The sequence below is a fragment of the Zonotrichia leucophrys genome, chromosome 1, assembly GCF_028769735.1.
Source record: "Zonotrichia leucophrys gambelii isolate GWCS_2022_RI chromosome 1, RI_Zleu_2.0, whole genome shotgun sequence".
Classification (NCBI taxonomy): Eukaryota; Metazoa; Chordata; class Aves; order Passeriformes; family Passerellidae; genus Zonotrichia; species Zonotrichia leucophrys.
Genome location: NC_088169.1, coordinates 13,838,955 through 13,861,829, shown reverse-complemented (window position 1 = coordinate 13,861,829; position 22,875 = coordinate 13,838,955). Strand labels below are relative to the sequence as shown.

Sequence of the window (22,875 nt, the reverse complement as noted above, 5' to 3'; positions counted from 1 at the left end):
ATGAACCGGCGGTGGGAGCCCTGCCACTGTTAAATTTGTAGCCAATTAGCCGTGTTGCACAATTCCAGCAGAGTAACACCAGTCTCTATAGACTCGGTATAGAGAGAGAAATTAGTTTAGACAAATACCTCTTAATCCCTTGTTCTTGGCTGGGTTGGAGCGCCTACTGCTAAGTGCTAATGGCACGGGGAAATCCCAATTTCCAGTGTCAAGGGCTGCGAGAAATCAGGCTATTAAAGAGAGACATTTATTTTGCATTAGCTTTGATCAGCAGCTCCTGAGTGAAATCTCCTTAAATAAATACCCCGTGCGGCCTCTCGCTCGGGGAGCGCGGGCTCCGGGCCGGGCCGGCGGCTGAGGGAGAGGGCGCCGGGGCCGCCTTGTGCTGGGCCTCGGCCCGCGGGAGCAGAATCACGGAATCGCTTAGGTTGGAAAGGACCGCCAAGATAATCCAACCTGTTACCGAACACCGCCTTGTCAACTGGACCATGGCAGTGAGTGTGCCACGCCCAGTCCTTCCTTAAACACCTCCAGGGACGGTCACTCCACCACATGCCCGGGCAGCCTATTCCAATGTCTACTCAACCTTTTCTATTAAGAAATTTCTCCCAATGTCCAACCTAACCCTCCCCAGGCGCAGCTAAAGACTGTTCCTCTCATCCTGTCGCAGGCTGCCTGGCAGAAGAGGCAGCGGTCTGCCCGGAGCGGGCACTCGCGAGGACGAGCGCGGGCAGGAGCCGGGGCGGTGCGGGAAGGCACCGGGCCCTGCAGGGCGGTGCGGGCAGGAGGCGGGCTGTAGCCGGGCGGTGCGGGCAGGAGCCGGGCAGGAGCCGGGGCAGTGCGGGTTGGTGGGGCGGTGCGAGCAGGAGCCGGGGCAGTGCAGGCTGGAGCGGGGCGGTGCGAGCAGGAGCCGGGGCAGTGCGGACAGGAGCGGGCAGGAGCCGGGCGGTGCAGGCTGGAGCTGGGCAGTGCGGACAGGAGCGGGCAGGAGCCGGGCGGTGCGGGCCCAGGCGAGGCGGCGGCGGCGCTTGGGCGATCTCGCGCTGCCCCCCGGCGGCCGTTCCCGGCCGTGCCGCCGCTGCCCCGCCGCCGGCTCCGGCCCCGGCGCTGCCCTCGCTCCCCGGCGCTTGGGCAAGGGCAGGGCTGGGTCCTCCGCCCCGTCCCGCTCGCAGCCGTGCCCCCTGTCCCCGGGCATCCTGCAGGTCGGTCGGCCCTCGGGCAGGGGAAGCCGTGCCGTGCAGGGCGAGTGACGCTGGGAGCCGGCGGGGCCTCTCCCAGAGCCTCTGCCCGACCCCCGGGGAGGCGAGCGAGGCAAACCCGCATGGCCTCGCCTTCACCGCAGCGAGAATGGGTCGACACCCATTTAAAATATTAAAATGTCTCCGTTTGCAACGCAAAAGCTTCGGTGTTGCAAATAAAGCTCAAGGAGGGAAATTACTCAGTGAGCGTCGCTGAGCCCTGTCCTCGTGTCAGGTAGCTGGAACCTTTCCATGGCATTAAAGGATAATACCTCGCACCGGGGCTGCCATGAGGCACGAGAGCGTATTTTTACACCTCAGCCTCCCCGTGTATTCCAGATGCAATTTGCCAAATGATACTGACGTCTACATAAGCTAAACATATAGTAAAAGATGAAAATTGTATGGGAATCTCCCTGGATGCAATTATTAGGCCCTCATGACATTATTTAGGTGCTCCAGAAGCTTCTGGGACTGAGGGGAAATTGCATTGACACACGCAAAGTAACTTAGGAACCGACCAGCATTTTCAGATCACAGAGTGGCATACTGGGAAAAAAAAATAATGTATTGCTCCTAAATACTAATTGCATGCACTGGGTCTTGGTCCATAATTGGAATGTGAACAATGTGTACACATAAAATGTAGCAATTTCTGTACTTATGTAAGTAGCTGTTATCTAAAAATTACACAGCTTACTACTGTGTTAAGTTTATGACTGCTTCCTGGCATTGCGTGGACACACAGTACCTGCAGAAGGCACCTGCTGGGTTTCTGAATGCATCAGGTACATCCCAGCATTTCTGTGACTTTGGAGGAATGCTAATAGCATGACAGTAGCACAGCAGGCCCCGCAGCAGACTGGTGGGGAGGGAGGATGAGCAGTGCTGGCTACATTAGGGCCACTTTGCAAGCATCTAAAATAATTTTGCAGATGAAATACCCATATATTAAGCGAGGATATGAAGATGGAATGGATGAAACTTGGTTTTCTGAGTGTTTGGCTTGTAAGTACCCAATTATTTTTCAGCTGTAAATAAGAAATGTGGCTGCAAGTCCCTGCTTACCTCTGAGCCTCTTCTTCAAGTAGGACACTGTCTCTTCTGCCATGGCCTTCTAACATACAGATTAATTATCTGGTCTGCTCTGATCACATTTTCCATGCCCCTTGGTGTTTATCCTTGGGGTTAGCACCTGTTAATGCTGTGGTTGTGTCTATGTTGTCAGGAGCTGATAGCCATAAGCTGCCTCTCCAGGGCAGCCAGGGTGGGCTCTGCTCAGCTTGGAGATGTGATTCCAAGACATGAGCCTGGTTTATGGAACTTCACTGCTATCCTTTCTGCTGAGGGCTCCCACTGGGTACTTCCCATTGTGGAGAGTTGCAGGGATCAGCTGTCAGGATGGGGTATTGCAGGGATGGTGCTTGGCCATGAATCATGGCTAATTCTCTAGTGAATTAACACCTTTGAGCAACAGAAATATTTTACAAGAAATTCCCAGCTGCCAGGCTCTTAACTCCTTGGCACTGGGAAATGTGAGGATGACTGGAGACCTCCACTGCAGCAAGGATACCCAGTGGCTAAGGTTAACACAGAATGAAATTCACATTGGAAATAAATTGTGGATTTTTAACATTTAATTAACTATTCAGAAAGATTGCCAGGAGGTGTAGCAGAAATTTTTTTCATTGCTTTTAAGTTTTTAAATGAAGACTGGTTATCTTTGTAGAAGATACACTCTAATCCAAATGTAAATTGTTGGGATCAATGCAAGAATTACTGGATGAACTTCTCTGGCCCTTGCTATGCTGCATGTCAGACTAGATGATGCTAACAATCACTTGTGGCCATAAAAATGTATGAGCAGTAGAAAATTATAAGTTTGAGAAGAATAAAATGATATGAAATTAACTCCATAACAGAAATATTTTTGCAGCATAAACTCCTCTTTAACTTCTCTTGCATTATTTCACACCCTCACTGAAAGCAGCACAGATTTATAGTTGCATGTTCATGTTAAAAACAACAATTGACAAACTTAAATAAGGAAAAATTAATGTAGTTTAACAGAATGGGAACTGACTCCCAGCAAAAAGTCTGTCCGACCAGTTAATTTGCTACTCAGTTTCCTTATGGAGGAACAACTCCCTGCAGCCATTGCTTGTACTTGGCTGGCTCAATTTTTAGAAATTCCCCAATTTAAGATGCAGTGTGATTGAATAGGTAATTGACTTTAGGTAATAGGCAATAGGTAATCTATCTTTCTTGACAGATGAATAGTATTTGTATTTAACCCTCTCAGATAATGGTCTCTCAAGATCTCAAAGTAGGTTTTCAACCTCTCTGTGTTGTCTCAGTGATCCTGAGAACAACCCATGGACTTCAACAAAAACACAGTTAGCTACTGGGACCTTACATTTATTAGGCATGTTCAAAAATCTCTGTAAGTGAGTGGGAGGTGGAGTATAGGATGAACACAATTCCTGTGTGACTACCTAAGCCAACTCCATGTGACTTAAATCCACTGAAGTGCGTAAAAACTCTCCTCAGTGAACTTACATGAAAAGTGAATCAGCTTTTTGCTTAATGAGAGTGTTCAAAGAGAGGAATGAAAATGAATGCAAAAACTCAAAAAGTACATTTTTTTTTTTTAGATAAAAAGAGAGTGTGAAGGCCTTGTATTGCTAATATTTTTTCTTGCCCTTTCTCAAACTTAATTCTTGAGGAAAGACTTGATCTGCCTGGAGTTCAATCATGCTATGTGGTTTTGTTTTATTTTGAAAGGTGGAAATTTTTGAGTTGCCTGTTTCTATTTTGAATGAGGTGAAGCAATAAATTCTGGTTTTAACACATTTGAGATTTTCAATACTTTCTTCCTTTGCATGACAGAGACCTGGCCCAGGTTCCTTTCTGAGACATTTTCAGTGACAAAAATGTCTTTCCTTAACAAGGAAAAAGACAACCCTATTTTCCAAAACTTTTCCACAGTAAGAGAGACAGAAGAGAACTAGGTACTTCCTATATATGACTCATCTGGCTATTATCAACTGCTACATTAGGATGAAGTAATTTGTAATTTGAAAAAAATTCTCTACAAGGGCTATAGATTGAGCTTATCTTTAAGTGTCGGCATTGTGTTTACCTGGTGTTGGCCATTTAACATTAACTAGGAATAAACATGAAAGAATAGAGAAGGAGCCAACAGGAGGCAATATTTTCCAAAAATACTTAATAAGGAAAAAACGAAATGCTTGAAAAGCAAAAGTGGTCTGTGGATTCCTAGAAAAAGGAAAATAGTAAAGAGGAGGCAGAAGGAACAAACAGAGGGCAAAAAAGAAAAAAAATTATCTTTTTCCCTTTGCTGGGGCCCAGATGGGAAAACAAAGGTGGCTATGTGTTTTCTTGTAGCTGCAGTAGTTGAAGTCTGGCCAAAATAGGAAGGCAACCACTTGTTTTCAACAGAATGTAGCCCAGTGGTAGGGCTTGGAAAACGGATGAATGTTAAAGTCTTCTTAATACATCTTTGCTCAGCTGAGTGCCTTCTCTGATACTGCTCAGGCATCCTGTAATGTAACAAACACTTGTAGCATCCAGCACATTACATAGTCCTCTTCACTTTGCCCTGCCTTTCTCTGGGAAACAGCCTATGTTGGTTTGTGTACAGCTGGTGGGAGAGTGTGAGAAGAGATGGGTACCATTCCAACACAGCAAAATATCAGGAGGGAAGCTCCTCTCTCCCTCTGCCTCCCCCAAATTCAGCCTGAAGATGCAGCCTGGCCTCTACTCAGCAGCCCCAGAGTCAGGGTCAGGGTGGGTACATCTGCTCTAGTGACTTGGGATAGCACTGGGAGCATTCCCAACACTGGAGATGGGATGTGCTGTTAAATATGGAAAGTGGTCCCTGGCACAGTTCTGACCTGGGATGGCTAACATTCTCTCAAACAGCTTTAGACACAGTCAGATCCAAGTGCCCTTTAACCATCAATCAGCTGAGAATATTTTTTCTCCAAGTTTTTCTGAGATTTGCATATCTAGGCTGTGTCTAGTGTCTCCTTGAAGGTTGCTGTAACAACTGTGCTTTCTTTTTTGTCTCACAGACTTTCAAATCTCCCCAAAATTCCTTAGCCTTGGAAGCACCTCTTTGTTTGGACTGTTGCACATATTGTCAGTGCGTGGCTATTGATTCAACAACTCAGTGGACAAAAGGACCATTCTGGATTCTTACACTTGCCTTTAAATGAAAGTTGTCAATTAGCCCCTCCAGTTTCAAAGGAGTTTAAGCTGACCAAACAATCTGACATCTATTCACTCACACAAAGGGGAAGAAATCAGAAGAAGTAAATACTGCATATTAAGTCTCCTTGTCTATGAAATCCAAAGAGTTGCCAAAATCTCTGATACTGTCTGAACTCTTCATTGCAGGATCTAAAGTGTGTATTCATGCCACCATTGTCTCAGCTGCAATTGAACACTGCAATGACTTTTAATCTGCTTGCTTTTGTCTCTCTCTTGTTCCTTGACCCCAGACCTGTCAAAATCACTTACTTTATTGCTCTGATTGTATAGTTCAGCTCTTTAAATCTCTCTAATTCCACTTTGTTTATTTATTCCATATTCTGTAGTTATTTCCTTATTTACTTGTTCAGCCAAAGGAGCATCTTTGTCTTCTCTTATCCTAACCTCTTAAACATCATATTGCTTTGTTGAATCCTGTTCCAGGGTTATGTATGCCTATAGTAAGGCCTTTGTATTTTGCTGGAAACTGGAATTAGTCCTCTACCCACCTGTATTACATTTTCTAAATATCCATATTTCAGTTTTTTCCTACACTTGCATCAACACATGGGATATAATTTTTATCCAGGCAAGGCATTTTTAGTGCATTGGAGTTCCCTACATTTTATGGAATTGATTCAAACCTCCAGAGCCTGTCTGTGATACAAGGGATGATACTAGGAATGAACAAGAGGCATTTCTGAAAACTACCAGACTAACTGGAGGAACCAGGTAGGCCAAGGTGGTCAAGAAAGCAGCCTGGCTTTAGGTCCTGTGTTTTGTGGTGGTCAAGCCTGGAACCATCTCATAGGATCACAGAGCCATGTAGATTGGAAAAAACCTTTAGGATCATTGAGTCCAACTCTAACGCTAACACTGACAGGTCCACCACTTAACCATGTCCCTAAGCACCACCTCTCTGATATATCCCTGAGTGCCACATCTGCATGTCTTTGAAGCATCTCCAGAGATGGTGGCTGAAAAGACATCTGATAAATCATCTCTGTTATGGCTCTCTAGGGATCTCCTCTAGGATTGTGAAAGATCGTTTCCAAATCTACATTCTGTCTGATTTCCAGATGAGACTTCAACCCACACCCCCTACAGCTCAGGAAATGTGTAAACTCCCAAGTTATATCTGTTTTTGATGTGTGTTTCTCTTTCTGCTCTGCTGGAGACTTACAACATCTGTACCATCAAATTCAACTGTATGGAGGGACAGACCAGCTTAGGTGAGATCAGGCTTTGAAGCAGAGGAACTCTTAGAACAGATCAGCAGTTCTTTAGCAAAACAGTTTTTGGCATGAAAACACAATGGTTTGCTAACTATGTTTTCTTGTAAAAGTCAAATCTATCTGAGTGTGGTTGCTGGTTCAGACACTGGTGATCTGCGCTGTGAGAGTACCTAATGGAATATTTTGTGTACTGCTCAGTGTCCTTGCCACCTCTCTTTCTTTACAAGTTTTCTTGAATTCTTCCTTGTATTTTTCTTTTGATCACAAAATTATTAGCCAATACTCAGAGGTAGTGTATACATGTCTCATGTGTTTTTCTTTTTTTAAGAAAAAGAAAATCCATTTCTTTCTCTATTACTGAGAATAGAGTAATAACTTTCCTCTTTGTTGTGGAATATGGGGCATGTTTTTAGCCAACTCCATTTAATGTCTCTTCCAATAATCTGTCTCAGGTGCAGATTTTCTTGTAAAAAAATGTCCCTGCAGTAATTCACATTCTAGTTCTTTAAATATGTAATGACACTCCCTGTTATGAAATATATTAACTTCTCAGTCACATTTCCCATTACCCAGGTAGAAAAGATGCAAGGTTCCAGTCTACAGCTCTCTTGAGTTCTACTATGGCAGCTTCTGAAAGGGCTCCTGGTTTTGTGTGTCCTCCCAGGAGGAGTGGCTGGAACTGACAAGGATCTCATTTAATTTCATCTCTTCTCCCAGTGACCTGTGACAAACCAGAGGCAACCCTAAATACCTCAGAGGCAAGGTACAAGGAAACCAGTTTCAGGCATATCTAAGTTAACTGGATCCTCAAGAAAGACTCTTTCCACCCTGACATTATTAAAAAAGGAAAGAAAACAAAACGCAAAAAACCGAAAAGCCCAAAAAACCAAAAATTGAAGCTTTGAAGAAGAAAAGCAAGTAATTTTTCTCTGAAATTTCTGCCTTTTAAATGTTTTGAGCATTCCTCAATCCAAAGAGATGCTTCATCTTCTGCTGAGTCCTGTTGGATTCACTATGTCATGTGGTTGGTGTATCTCTTTTTGTATGAATTTTCAATCTCACATGCTCAAATTTTTTGAAATGTCTTTTTGTTCTTATGGTAAAAGGTGGGGGGTAAAAGTGCCTCATTTGTCTTTTCTATCACACTCATTTCCTTTGCATTCGATAATTTCCTCTTTTATTCATTTCATCTCATCTCTTAGGTAAACAGTCCAATTCTGTTCCATTTTGTTTCATTTTTGAGGTTTTCCACTTCCCTAATTATTCTCATCACCCATCTTTGAACTCTTTTCCTCTGTGCTATATCCTTTTTTGACATTTTAGGTGCAAATTGTTGTAGGTGCAATTTAGATCACTTAAATGTCCAAGTCCCTGACTTATGGATGCAATCAGGGACTCAGACATCTAAGTAACTAGATTGCAGACACAAATAATTACATTGCAAAATGTGCCTGCAAGTTTTGTGCCCGTGAGAAATGGCTAAAGCCAGACTAAAGATCAGAGCTTTCATCACAAGCAAAATATCCCCCTCACCCTTTAAAGGAGAAAAAACCCCCTTCATTTGAACAAGGTACCAACACAGAAAAAAAGTCAATTGTTTAAACTCTATAGAGCTATATTATAAATGTAATAATGAATAGAATAATAGGTCAGAAAGATGTAGAATGAAATAATAATAATAATAATAATAATAATAATAATAACCTTATTGGGAGAGAAGAGCACAGTGTGCACTTCCATGATAGCCAGTGTTTGTCAGAAACATTTGCATGTTTCTGCCTTTAAAAGTGAGACTTGAGATGTTTTACTTTGTGGCATTGAAATATTTCTGTCATTAATCTACAGGAAGAAGGTCTAAGACACTTTGCCCATGTCCAATGCAAAAAAGATATTCTAGAAAATCCAGTCTTTTATTATTGAAAAATATTTTGAACAAGGTTTTATCATTCCTTCTCTTTACAAATTAAATGCCTTTCTCTGATGAGGTTTCATCAGACTGCAAAATTGAGGTCATGCTATTTAATGGTGATGCTGGTGGAAAAGTTGGAGAAGGAAGCACCCGAGAAACAGAAGTTGATGCAACAGCCTCCAAGACTTGCATCTGGTGCTCGTTCTTCCTTGATCCAGCATTTCTCCCTACTCTGGGGTCTGGTGGCTTAAGCTGGACTGTGTGACTGTCTTATAGTGGCACAATGAATACAAAGACTTCTTTTCCACGGGTGGAGCAAACCAGGGGAGAAGCATTATTGTCATTACTGTCACAAGATCAGGACCCAGCAACTTGGCAGCAGAGAGCACCAGCCTTAGCAATTGTGCAAATTGAAATGGGTGCAATGTGGGTGCTTCTCCTGTGCTCTGTTCCTGCTCAAACACATCTGGTGGGGTCTGTCTGTGACTTCCATGACCTAGCCCATGTTTGTCTACGAACATAGCCTAGAATAGGCCAGAATAAGTTTTTCAGAGAAATGTGCATTCTTTCCTTTGACCATAAAGTAGCCAAGAAGGGAAATCTACGTTGTAGGCTTCTAAAATTCTTTGAGGTTATTTTCCCCCTACCTCATTTTCCTCCCTGAAGAGGAAAAAACCTCTCTCTATGCTTTCCATTCTTCCAAATGATTTGAAAACTTGACTGTACTTTTCCTTGCATTTCAGACATAGTCAACATTTTCAACAACCTTCTGAAAAACATCAGGGATTACGATGGACATGTGGCTAAGGTATGGGCAGAGCTATGTGGAAAGCAGAATTAGAATTATTTCTCCAAAATATTCATGCAATTTCCTATGCAACCACTTCTCTAACAAATCTCAAAAGAATTTAAATTATATTGGTTATTTTATGCCTCAACTCTACCATTTAAAATTATTTTAAATATAATTTCATTGTGTTCCTCATCCAAAAAATCTTATAATTTCTTTGGGTTTTGTTTTATTTTGTTTTATTTATGCATTACAGAGGCAAGATGCCTAGCAGCTTGAGGCCTTTACAAAGCCTATGACCCCTTGAGTTTTTCTTTTCTCATCTCCTCTCATCTCTTCTCTTTGAAGTGAAGCATTTTTGTTCCTAGTCTTCCTCTTTTTTCTTCCTCTTCTCCCCGCTGTTTAATATTTGCAAGGTTTTCAAGGTCAGCTTTTCCTCTTTCTGCTCACCTTGTCCTGCTGACCACTGCATGGTGTCATTGCTGACCTGGTACCTCCCCAGGTCCTTGCCTACCTTTTGCTGTGAAAGGACAAGATCATACAAAATGGTTGCCTAGTTGTTGCTTTGCAAAGGTTTCACGGCCATTGAGATGGCAGTGAAAACTTCATAGAAATCTATTAGGTTACAAAGACATCATAACCATTCATTGCTGCTCTCAGAAATAATAATATTTGGCAAATTCTTTAGAAGACTCTTAAGTTTCACCCATCCTCAAGGATGGAAGAACCTTGAATGTTCATGTTTCAGTTTGTCTTGTATTCAGTAAGTTTTCTTGTGAAAACTCCCAGAGCCCTTAACAGCAGAGCACTGCAAAGTTGCAGTCATACCAGAAGATCTAGGTGCTGTGTTTTCATGAGTTTGAGTGTGAGAATATGAGAGACTGCTGTGGTTGCTCACCTTTGTGGGTGCACTGACCAAAGCCTGGTCCTGTCCAGACAAGGTGTGAGTCTCTGTGCTTGATTCCTCTCCCTTCAGGTGACAATTGGCTTTAGACTCCCTGTGTGTCCAGAGGCAGGAGAGAGGCAACATGAAGGGTGACAAATCTCATACCATCTAAACCCTTTCTTCATTGCTGCTATGCAGACAGTAGTAGCCATTGCCTAACTTGTACAGCCTGGTAAGGTGAGATGGATATTTTGACTTCCAAGGTAATTTGGTATTTTTTTTTGCCTGGCTATGCAAGGAAGAAAGCAATGAGACAATTTCCTCTCTCCTGTGCTTTTCTCAGCCCAAGGGGGCTGTGTTGCATGTGGATATGTCATGATAGTCCTGTAACCATCCCAGCCCTTTGGGTCTGACCCTTTGTGCTTAGACCTTTTTCATTGTAATGTGGATTTCTGTGGCACTTTGGGCTGGCTGTCATTTTACAGAACAGCAGATTGAAATGATTGCTGGTTCCTCCTCTCTTCCTGCTGCTGGCAGTAGTTTTATTTTCTCAGTTTTAGAGGGCTCCAGGCAGGTCTTGCAATCCTCTACCTTCTCTAGGGACCTCCTTCAATAATAACCCTGGTCTGACTGAGCCTATTAGGGATTTTTTTGTAGAGAAATATTTAAACAGTAGGTCCTGTGATCAGGTTTGGGCATGAAGGACGCCCTGATTGGATTGAGGCTGTTGTAGGTGTGCAGTTTCTTCTTTTGTTGCTATGAAAAAGCAAGACAGTGATGGAATATAGGTGCTCTGAGGTGCAGACATTGGCAGAGTAGAATTTCATACCAGACCAACTACCAAAATTCAACCTCAGGTACTTGTCAGTCCTCTTTTGTTTGGTTCTCTAGCTCTTTACTGCATTATGCCCTTATTAATGAATACATTTTATTTTTTTAAGTACCAATTCAGTTTTGGAGGGTTTTTTTGTGTTGAAAAAGTAGGATTTATTTTTTCCCCTGTGAGTTATGCAGAGTTCTTGGCATTTTAAGCACCACAAGGTTGAATTAATTCTACAAAGAAAGGGTTTGGTCTGATTTACTTATGATGAACTCATTTCTGTTCCGCAGAACCTATTTTGCCTGAAACATTCTTGTTTAAATAGAGTAATATTTTAATCTTGTGCTTTGGGTCCTTTTAAAACTGATTCTATTTTGTGCTCCTATTATCCCAATAACAGTTCAATTAGGAGTGGTTAAAAATCAAGATATTTATTTTAATTGCATGCTTATCTTTTGAAGGTATATTGCAGTAAATAAGGAACATTTGAACAAAAAAACCCTAACATTGCAACATGTCTTGTCACATTATACTTACCCTACACCTGATTTCAAATGTAAATTGCACAGCATTTAGCTCTAATGAAAATACTCTAGTGAAGGAAATTGTTAAGATTTTCTGGTGCTCCCCTAGGGGTAATATTAAAACCTCCATTACTAACATCTCACTCTGAGAAGACAAAATGTGCACTGAGAATACAAAAGCTCTGTTGGCATCTAAATGTGTGCCAATTAATTCGCAGTTACAGACCTGCAGATCTGTATGGAGATGTAAAAATAGGACCTGGGAAAGCTATTTAGATCCCTGTATAACAGGGCTCCTTGACCCTGGATTTCTAATGTTAGTTTAATCATGGCATTCTGCTTTCTATTTATTTATATAGTTGCCTCAATGAACAAATTAATAATTATACAGCACATTGACAAACATGCCGAGTAATATTTGCCAGATTTTAAATTAATTTAATTCAAGGGCCACTTCATTTACAGGATTCATAGGCACATCAAGGAGTAGCTTTTACTTCATTGCTATTCAGATTACACCAAGATTTTTCATAATTTTCCACTCTTCTTTTTATCTCTCACTCCTCCTTTTGCTGAGGAAGACAATTTAACTTGCTTTTCCAAATACGTGTTTACTTTCAGGCAGGTGGAAAACAGGTAAATGACAAACAAACAGAAATGTAGATAAATGCATGGATAACATACATTTTAGAGAAATAATAATTTTTATTAATGAAAAAACAGCTCTAACAATGCACTTTTATTTTTCCATAGTTCCAATTTTCAATCTATCTCCTTTTGTTTTTCACCTACAGTTTTCTTTGGATATCATTTTAATTTTAGTATATCTCATAATCCTGTGGACTGTTTCTGTCTTGAACATAGAGGTGCCATGCTTTATATTGTTTGTTAAAAGAGACTTGATATTAGAACCAGCAACTGGCTTGAACTGCAGTATTTTAAATGAGAAATATATGTCCCATGGCAGACAAGTCAAACTTTTTAATGAAGGCTGTGACCTTTGAGCAGGGAGAAGGAGATGATCATCAATCTTTAAAAATACTCCCCCACTTTCTCCAACACAGCCAAGTAAAAGGAATTCACAGAACAGTGCTGCTTCTCTTTAATAGTATTCTCTTTTTCTTTCCCATTTTATTATTCTTTTGGAAGAAACATGACAACCGGTACATGAAAAAGACTTTTTTTCTCAAAAGGTGGCACATTGCTATCTTGGCCAATACATAGCAGGGTATTTTGCTGGATTATAGAGAGTCTGAGACATATTTCATATTTTCTCCATATTTTAAGAAGAACTGCAATGGTGGGGAGATTAGTACTCCCTTATTACACTTCTTATAACTCATATGATCTGTGTTTTAATGTATTTAATTATGGCAACATGCCTCTCAGATGCTGGCCCTTAGAGATGCATCTTCAGTTGTAGAACAAGACCCTTGAAAGCCCCTTTCATCCCTTTCTGATGTCACCTGATTTCTATCAAAAAAATCCTTACCTTGGCGCAGGAAATTGCAGAGGAGCCACTGCACTGAGTGACACAGCAGAGCCTGAGCTGCCACATCCTCTCCCTGCACTGCCTCTGCTCCCTGTGGCAGCAGTGCTTCCTCAGAAATTCTGCTCCTAGTTTGGCACCCAGACATTCCTTTCTGGGCTGAGCCCCCATGGTTGAAATATCACTATGAAATAGTCCTGTGGGTCACAGACACTCAGGAGTTTGCTAAGCACAGATAACTTGCACAGCTGTGTTTGCTCTCCTTCTCTTTTCTAAGTAAATCTGGTTGCAACGATAGCAGACCTTTAGGGGACAAGATCCTCAAAGACATGAAGTGCAATTAGCAATGGGGACTGGTTCTGAAAAGCTTTGGAGGGGCAGTGCTGTGTAATTGAGCTGAACTTCCAAGATGTAGCCAGATAGTGAAACTGAGAGCTGTCAATGAGTATCATCTCACCTAGCTTCTGGAGAGAGACTCATCTGCACCTGGGTGTCTGGCAGTGAGGGATTGGCTTCTGCAATGAGTACCAGAGGTCTAGGGCCTAATTCAGTTGCATAAACATGCTTTAAGACTCTACCACGCATATTATATTGTTGAAGACCTCTGCATGCTGCTGATGTGTGTGACGGAGGCCCTAGAGAAATTGATTTCCTTCAGCAGCTGGAGCCAGGCAGCAAATGCTAAGGTATGCTTATTACCTGCTTTGGATAAATTGCACCTGGGTTTCACTAACCAGATCTGCATGGACTGTATTGAGAGCTCAGACACTTCAGGAGCCTGCAGAGTCCTACATGTTGGTGCCTAAAATAAGATATCCTACCTGGCAGTGAAGACCACCCTAAATATCTACTGGTAGGCAGAGGTAGGAAGATGAAACTCATCTAAGTATATTAGCAATGAGAAAGTAAGATTTAAAGGAAGACAAGTGAATCAGCTCCTCACAGCCCTGGCTCAGATGAAGGCTAAATTTGGAAATGAAAATTGTTTAGGTGATACATGGGTCTCTCCGGAGAAATGTCTTGGAAACCATTTTAGGAGAGATCAGAGGGACTGGGGGTGAATTGTAAAGCAACATTTGAACCAAATGCTTATTTCTAATTTGTGTGACATGACTTAAAATATGGAAAACCAACAGCTGGTGATGTGAAAGATAGATATGAGGGAGATAAAAGAAGACTGTGAAGAAAATAGAGAAATAATTTTTATGCCTTTAATGTACATCGCATTTAGGAAATTTGTGAGATATCAATGAATAGTAAGGCTCTTCTCAGAAACAAATAGGAAATAGCTGTGCCTTGTGTAAGACATTAGCAGTCTCTCTTACGTCTGAACAACTTTTCATAGGTAAAATTGCTTTAGCTGGCACGATTATCACTGTTCACTGCTGCATTCAGCATGCTGCTCAATGTGATAATGAGTGATGTCTTTTTTCCATCACTTCAATACAGGTATGCAATTTATTCTGCCAGTAAACACTATTATAATGTAAAATTTATAATACAATATCTTTCAATGCCAGTCAGAGTGATAGTTTGAAGGAACTTGAATGTGTCTGTTATGTATCAGAGCAAACAAACCCCACATTAACAACAAAGTTGCTTACTTGGCAGAATGGTGCAGCTGCCTTGCTTTGCTTGCTGGAGTGCATACATTAACTGCAGCACTCTCCCTGGAGTGTCATGGCCCCAAACTCCCTCACTGTGGCTCACAGTATCATGGGTACCAAATGGAATGGGCACAGTGATGTCATGTCAGGGATTTGGAGCACTAGGTGTGCCTTTTAATATCCCCACAGCTCGAGCAAAGGTCAGCACTGCTGATGATCCTTGGTGCTGTTAGCCAGATAAACTCTCATGTTAATCCTGCACATTTAAGTTGACAATACAAATAAATACTTTCTGATCTGTGTGTATGTGGGGGCAGTGTTCTTTCTTTCAAGAGCTTTTAGAATATATTCCAAATAATTTCCAATAATTTAAAAGCCTTTTAAAGAACAGGCTCTTCTTCCAATAATTGACAGGCAAGACAATACCAGAGGGGGAGGCGAGGTGGAGAGGGGCGGAGGTGTAGATTGCTCTATATAAAAGCTGCTAAATTATGTTGTCAAAATTATAGCAACATTTTTTTTGCTCAAAAGCCTTGAAAAATCACACTCCTCCAGTCCCAGACTTCTGGCTTTTGTTTGTTTTGTGCAACCAACCTAAAACTTCATGTCATGAAATCTGTTATAATTGGAAGCAAATGTTGGATTCAAAATCAACCCAGGACCAGGAACCCAAACATGTGACTGAAAACATTGTCTCTATTTTTACACATAACTACAAGAATAAAAAATTTTGGCTGCTGCTGGTGGTATCTATGAGGTGTGGGCTGGATCTTTGATTTTGTCTTGTTTATTTCCCATTCTTTGACAGGTTCTCTTGTGAAAAGTAACCTGTCTGGAGATCTGGAAAGTGCACTCCAAGCTGATGTGATGAGACACTTGACAGGGGGAAAGCCACTGACTACAGGCCCTTCAGTTGGCAATGGTCTCCATTGAGAACAACATTCAGTAACTTGCTGAAACAGGAGTCTCAATAACTCTACATTTCAGTTCAGAGATCTTGTTTACTGACTTCTCAGTATCTCTTCTAAGCTATAAAATTGATCCTTCCCTTCCCTTCCCTTCCCTTCCCTTCCCTTCCCTTCCCTTCCCTTCCCTTCCCTTCCCTTCCCTTCCCTTCCCTTCCCTTCCCTTCCCTTCCCTTCCCTTCCCTTCCCTTCCCTTCCCTTCCCTTCCCTCTTCCCTTCCCTTCCCTTCCCTTCCCTTCCCTTCCCTTCCCTTCCCTCCTTCCCTTCCCTTCCCTTCCCTTCCTCCTTCCCTTCCCTTCCCTTCCCTTCCCTTCCTTTCCCTTCCCTTCCCTTCCTTCCCTTCCCTTCCCTTCCCTCCTCCCTTCCCTTCCCTTCCCTTCCCTTCCCTTCCCTTCCCTTCCCTTCCCTTCCCTTCCCTCCATGTTAGAGATTTAGTGACCTGATGTCTTGCACAATGGCTTTGAGCTGGGAAAGAAGGAAATCTGTGTCAAGGGTATATTCACGGCAAATTCATACTGTCTCTCAGATATTAATTGTTGCAGTAAACATGGGAAAAGCATGATGTGGTAGCTCTCCCTCTGGTCATTTCACAGTAAAATGATTTGCTCTAGAAGTAAGGAGCTAGAAAATTTAATTAATTTTTTTACTTGAAACATTCTAATGTATTTCTTTTTTTCTGGATATTTACTCTTCACACGTAGCATGCCAAACTGCAATTAATTTCCTGCTGTAGTCTTCATGTCCCATAAAGCCTATATAACTCAAGCATTTCAGAATTGAAGATGTGTTTGGAATATGACATGAAATATAACCAGAGTTTCTGTTCACTCTTTCATGTGTTGCATCATTTATTAACACCTTCCCTTCATAACAAGTCTAGATGAACAACCTTGTATAAAATCTGTCTGTCTGACCAGCCGTCTGTTTGTCTCCCATGTACCAAACACAAAGCTAAGCTCAGTAGCTTGTGTGCACTTTTCAGCTCTGGTCCTTGCAGAAGTGTCTTATTAAAGTGGGAGAACAAGCAACCCTCCAAAAAAGGGCTGAGAAAACAAGAATGTGCCTTGCACAAACAAGAGGGGGAGACTGAGATCCTTTTTCAGCTTGTGGTGTTCAACTGTGCAACAGGCATTGCATGTTATGCTTTGTGGCATCTCTCTGCTGTAAAGGCTGATTAAAAAAGAAAGGTAAATTCTTGCTGTTGTCATCTGATGACATTTCAACAAACCTACAATATTTTTATTATTTTGAAGAAACCTTTCTAAAACTAAACTGTGTGCTTTGAGAAATGTACTTGCAATGATGCTGCATGAGTTGAAAGTCTTGATATTGTTGACAGGTAGATGAATAGACTGCAGTCTCTTCAAGCTGCAAGACAAGGAAGAAATTGGTGTGGAAGCCTGCTGAAGAAAGGGGCTGTTTGGCACTCTTTGGTGCAATATGAGCAGCTCACCCTTCTATAGTATCTGGGGTAATGTTTGTAGAATAGAACCATAGAATTGCAGAATGTCCTGAGTTAAAAGGGACCCACAGGGGTCCCAAAGTCCAACTCCTGACACAGCACATCCCCTAGAGTCACACCATGTACCAGAGGCTGAACAAGCCAAGTGACCTCATATGCTTCTCATATGGTTTTCCCTCTAGACTCTTCACCACCTTTGTAACCTTCCTGTGGTTGCTCTCTAATAATTTTATTACTTTCTTGTATTTTGGTGCCCAAAACTGCACGCAGGACTCAAGATAAGGCTGCAACAGCACAGAATAGAGTGAGGGTTGTCACCTCTCTCCCCCCATCATCCCAGAATTCCTGGGAGATTTTGCATAACAATTATATTATGCACACACACACACACACACATATACAGGCACCTTTTCTGGGACTACAAAGAATGGTTTTATCAACACTTTTTGAGCTTTGTACCTCAGATTGCTTTCATACTGACCCAACTTGTAAGAGTAGTCCCTTATGCATAGATGTAAATCTCATCCTTTTGGTCAGATATGTGGATGCTTTCCAAGATTTTTTTTACAATGATCCTTATTACCTTTTAGCAATGATCTTAATCTCATAGTTTATGTGCTAATTTTTGGCTAGTCTGCTGCTGTCAAATCCAGCAGTCTTTTAAAGGCAGGCAATAAGCTGTGTTTCATCATTTCTACATCTAGCTGCTTTATTTTATGCCCTGATGAGTATTGCAAAGATGAATGGGATTTAAATAGCTGTATTTTTTGTCTATATATTTAAATGTACACATTATTTCAAAGCTAAATAATGTCCTGACAAGTGAAAACAGTGCCTGGCATGTAACTAAGAAACTAGTCTTGAATGGTATTGAATTTCTGGCCAATTCTGAGTTCTAGTTTCAGGTATGCCAGACCTGATGTTGATGCTCCTGATACATGGGGTACACATAGCATTTGTTTTCCTCTTAGTCTTGCACTTAACCTAGCTCTGCCTGGAAACTATCACCAGTGTAAATGAGAGCAACCTTTGTTTTTTCACCTCAGGTTTCTCCATTGCATGTTGTAAGCCAAAGCAGTTCCCAGTTGCCACTTTTGGAAGAGAATTAAAATCACATTGTGACTGATCCAAGAATCAGACCTGGAATGTATAAGCCTGTTTTTGTCTACTCAAGTGCCAAGGTAACAAAACATCATATTTCCAAAATATTGAAAAATATATTTTCATATGTTCATGTGTCTCAAGAATCACTTTGTTACCTGTAAAAAACAGTTCACCATCAATCTGTGAAGAATGCTAATTTTATTCCACTAAGGGCTACACCCCTCCCAAAAAAGTGTCAGGAGTATCTGCAGGGGAAGGATTATGATCAAGGAAGCACTTTTTGTAATGAGAGTAATTCTAACATGGTGCTATAATCATATGTGCAGGGTTACCAAATGATTTGCCTTTGCAGTAACTCTTATGACAGTAAATACCAAAGTAATAATTTGTGTCTGCTACATTTTGTAAGCTGTTGTCAAACAGATAACCTGGCTACATGCTCAGAGCTGCTATCTCCTGCTGTTCTGCTCAATGGACAAGGGGCCTTTATTCATGGAAGCACTCTCAGTAGAATGTAGGTTCAGGCTGTGCATGGAGGTGCTCTAGTACTTGGAGAAAAGCAGTAAATTCTTTCTGAATAGCACTTATATTAGCTACTGGAGATGAGTGTTTGCTTTTTTGTTTTCTTTTGCAATAACATAATTTTCTGTGCATAAATTCTGTTCATAATTTATTCTTTGATGCTTCATTCTGTGTGTTTTTCTTTTTTTTTGGTGGGTTTTTTGGTTGATCTTTGTTTGTTTGAATTAAATGTATTTCTTAAATAAACCAGATAAACCATCTTTTCTTTTGTCACTGGAGATGGAGAAGTTCCTGGGTTATTTCTCACCCATTAACTCTGAAACAAATAAGATCTTCCATCAGATAAAATAAAGTGAGTCAAACTCAGTGCCATGACAGATCACTTAATTAACCAGCAGGGAGAGCTGTTTCTTTAGTAAGAATCACCTGCTGGTCAAGATGAGGATTTACAAATTCCTCTTTAGATTAGGAATTTATGTATGAGATAAACCAGAACAAATGCTACATACTGTAATAAAGTTATGAACACCTCAAGGCTCCACTCAACAAAAGCCATTGTTAATAACAGTGCCCAATAAAAGGCTTTCAGTATAACTGTATCTATGCTATTTACCAAGTAGGAAGTGAGCACAGGATTCCAATAGTTAGTAACTGCTCTTGCCTTGATTATGCCCCCTTCACCCATTGCTGGCATTCATTAAGACTCAGATTTTTCAGCCATTGTTCATATTAAGCAAGACCATGAAATTTCCCAGGTTTAGCTGTACATTGAAGTCTCTTCCAGCCAAATGGCATCTAGTCTAGGACCCATGAGCTTTCCTGGTGCTCACTTATTGTGTCTTTTTTTGCTATGTCCTGACTATATTTTAAAATTAGGGACAGTGTTTTCCATCTCCTGATATTTCAGGATAAGAGGAATTGAACAGTATATAAGCCATAGGGAGTTATGTTTCCAGAACAAATATCTGGCACAGGCAGTATTTTACACTTTAGAGATGAAGGACTGCCAAATATTAAACATTATGAATCAAATTTTCACCTCTCACTGAAATTAAATCAAAAGGGGAAATATGTCTGAATATGTCTTATCACAAGTAACAAATGACAGGATGAGATGAGATGGCCTCAAGCTGCACCAGGGAAGGTTGGATTCAGCTGTTAAGAAAATTTTTTTCACTAGTAGGGTTGCCAAGGAATGAATAAGGCTGCCCAGAGAAGTGGTGGAGTTGACATTCCTGGAGGTAATTGAAAGACGTGTAGAGGTGGCAGTTGTGGATATGATTTATTGGTGGTGCTGGGTTAGCAGTTGGACTCAATGATCTTATAGGTTTTCCAACCTATATGATTCTATGATTTAATAATTCTCTGTTAATATTCCTCTCCTGTTAATATTCCTCCCCTCCTCCTATTTTTCTTTTCTCTGATGCAGAATTTAATTAAATTAATTCAGGAATTAAAAAATATTACCTTAAATAACAATTAATTTCTGAGATCTGTTTTTTAGCATTTTACAAGGTAAATTTCTGCATTCCAAGTAAAGATTTAATATTTATATTTTCTTTATGACAGTTTGGTAAAGAATTCTGTTTTTAAGCATTAATTGTTTGGTTTTTGAGTAGTTTTTTATGATACACTTTCATCTCAGATGTTCAACATTATAATTATCACCTAAAATTTAGCCTTAGCAGTAGTACTGATACAGAACATTACATTCTGAATGCTCACTTTAAATTATAACCATTTTTGACAGCTGTGCTACTAAGCATTATCTAAACAAAGTAAATGTATCGGGTATTCAAGTGTGTGTGTTGATGTTTTTAAGCCCAGTCACTCAGAAATTAAGCTTTTTCTCAGGTATGAACCGAACTTTGCGGTGTATTCTGTACAGCATCTCTGTGCTCTGTTATATAACACAGGCTGGTTTCCTATGAGGGTGCGTATAAAGGGCTACTTCCTACTGCTCTCAGGTGTTTTGGCAATTGAGGATTCACTTTTTGTTATGACAGTGAAACCTCCATAGCAGGGACGACTTCCAAAGAGAGCAAATGAAAGGAAATAGCACTTTTCATGAACCATAAAATGATCATGTTCTTTTGCTGGCTGAGACCAAGCTGATGATGCTTCTGTACACTGGGGTGCGTTGTGCCTTTCTGGTTAAAAAAAAAAAAATAATGACCTCAAATGTGTATAGCATAAACACTGAGAGATTTCTGACTATGTTGGTGAAGCTGCTGATATACCAAAACAGGTAATTTTACTGACTATTTTGCTATCTTTGACAGGTGCCCCATGAATATGTGCCACTTATTGCTTATAGTTCAGCTTATTGGCTAGGAATCAAATTTTACAGGACAAAATCCAACACTTTGAGAGATTTGCTCCTTTGAGGCCACTCAGGTGGCTGAGAGAAAAATACACATCTTCTAGGACTGGCAGAGAGCTGGGAAAGGGTAATTCTTTTCCAGCTGTGCCTCCCAAGAACTGACCCATAATGCTGGCTTTGGGAAGCAGTGAGTGTGTGCTGCCAAGTATGTTTTAGTGGCACATGGCTGTTTTTTAAAGCTGCTGCTTGCTGTGACCCTTGGAGGCTTTTAAACTAATCTGTATTTAGCTATTATAGCATCTCTCCATCTCTGGAGGCTCATCTTTGACCATCTGTTTTTGGAGGATGAAAACTGGTTGAGTTCCTTATTTGTGTGCTGAAATCAGGGGAATTGGTAGAGTGCTATAAAATTGGAAACTTGGACTTTATCTTCCATTTACAAAGAGGAACATTTCTATTTTTATTCACCAGGGAAGGCAACATTTGCAGCTGACTGGAGGAAGAGGCCAGATGTACTCAAAGATGTTGAGAGGCACTAATATATGGACTGACCAATTTATGGAACAGGATAAAGGACGGAAAACAAGACAATTGTGCCAAGAGAAATTATTTCAATCATTCAATGTTCCCTGAAGTGTTCTGCATAAACTTAAAGGTGGGACGGGAGAAAGAGGGTTTCTGCTTTCTTAACTGCATTGTAAATGCAACAGGGAGAGTGATTAATGGTCTAGGTGCTTATGATCTGTAGCACAAAATAAAGTCAAATATTGAAGTCTTCCATGTTTCACACATTCATTCTTGCTTCATACAAGAGTTCACATGTGAAGGACAGGCTAACAAAACTTCAGGGACATGTAGTAATAAACCCTCAATTTTCCTTGTTTCCCAAACTATTGATGTAGCAATATGCATCCATTCTGGTCAGTGGAAATGGTTTTTGCAGGTTGAGTAATCTTTTGTACTGTGCACTACTATTATTTTCCTCTAGAGTTTTCCTACTGTAGAAAATTATGTGTATTTGTCTCTTTGTATCATTACTGTTGTGAAATATGTGCCTGGATTGGTGAGCTCTGAGTCAGATTTTCTGCCCCTTTGTACTGCTTTTCAGGCCTTTCACCTTTATTGACTTCAGCAGTGCACAAACTCAGAGGCTTTAATTAAATGGACAAATTCTGCTTGTGTTTGTGCTGTGATGAAGGCCTGGGTATTCCTTTGGGTGAAGATGAGTGTCACTGAGGTCAAGATGTGGTCCATCATTATCTCTGAGTCAACAGTGTGAAGGAAACAATCATAAGTACTTAGTTTTTTGACTGTTGGTATGAAATCAGTGTTGCTTTGTCTGTTGTGTCACTGTTCACCTCTAGATGCAGACCTCAGGTAGGATGAACCAGGAGGGATACTGAGCACACTTGCTGGAGCTGACAGTTGTCAGAAGAAATGTTTGTTTGAAAAAAATGATTGTCTCAACTTGCTGGTGACCTTAACTTGCTCTTTATAGAACACAGCTTGACTGATGCATAATTGTATCCTGAGAAATTTGTTTGCTCAAATTTTAAAGGAAATAGTTATTTTTTATTCTGTTACTTTACAATGCTTTATCAATAAAGGCAAAAAACCATTGTTTAAATGGAGTACCTCAGTGATGCAAAAACTGAATCAATTTCTTACAGCAGTGCCTGTCTCTCTAATGGAAACCCCCACAATGGATGGGTTTCTGTTTCTTGCT

The 22,875-nt window shown here is 40.9% G+C and overlaps 2 long non-coding RNA genes across 3 annotated transcripts; both read left to right on the top strand.

The window, feature by feature from the left end:
• The first annotated feature begins 324 nt into the window (after positions 1-324).
• On the top strand, positions 325-22,452 carry LOC135444537 (uncharacterized). 2 transcript variants are annotated; one of them, XR_010439237.1, is made up of 4 exons: positions 325-494; positions 9,401-9,465; positions 18,247-18,381; positions 21,621-22,452. It is a non-coding gene; the product is annotated as an uncharacterized LOC135444537 (long non-coding RNA). The 2 variants fall into 2 exon arrangements; XR_010439238.1 differs by lacking the exons at positions 325-494; positions 9,401-9,465 and adding an exon at positions 17,087-17,209.
• On the top strand, positions 13,927-15,851 carry LOC135444581 (uncharacterized). The gene is made up of 3 exons (XR_010439242.1): positions 13,927-14,029; positions 14,512-14,615; positions 15,582-15,851. It is a non-coding gene; the product is annotated as an uncharacterized LOC135444581 (long non-coding RNA).
• Positions 22,453-22,875: the final 423 nt, after the last annotated feature.